The sequence below is a fragment of the Camelina sativa genome, chromosome 11 (assembly GCF_000633955.1).
Source record: "Camelina sativa cultivar DH55 chromosome 11, Cs, whole genome shotgun sequence".
Lineage (NCBI taxonomy): Eukaryota > Viridiplantae > Streptophyta > Magnoliopsida > Brassicales > Brassicaceae > Camelina > Camelina sativa.
The window spans coordinates 40588758-40589176 of NC_025695.1; the positions used below are offsets into that span (position 1 = coordinate 40588758).

General features: G+C 34.6%; 1 long non-coding RNA gene across 1 annotated transcript in view; it reads left to right on the plus strand.

Annotated features, from left to right (window-relative positions):
- The window catches only part of LOC109127537, a 1689-nt gene extending 1556 nt beyond the window's left edge, over positions 1-133 (plus strand). Inside the window, exon 3 of the long non-coding RNA XR_002034109.1 lies at positions 100-133. This is a non-coding gene — a long non-coding RNA (uncharacterized LOC109127537). The remainder of the gene's footprint in view (positions 1-99) is intronic.

Below are 419 nucleotides of genomic sequence, written 5' to 3' on the forward strand. Positions count from 1 at the left end.
TTTTTTTTTGTGTGTGTGATTATTGTGTTTGTGTAGATAAGAACACATTCTATAAGGAGAGCTCACGAGAATATTGACAAGACATTAAAAGCAGCTGAGGTTATATTGGATCAATTTGATCTCAGTAAAAAGGTTTGGTCTTTTCTCTTACATTCTCCCTTATGCACGCTTCTCCTTTTATTTGCTTGTCTTTCAAGTAATCATTACTTTCCCCTGACTCTGTTAAGACTTCTTTGATGTTTAACATTTCTCTGTCCAAATGAAACATTTGTCGGAGAATGCATCATGTAAACAAAAATAGCAAATGTCTCTTTCTTATGCAGTGAACCCTTACTTCTTCTGTTAGGAGTCTAACTGATTAGGCCACTTATCTCTATGTATGATTATCCAACTTGCTTGACCCTAACAAGTGTCAATAT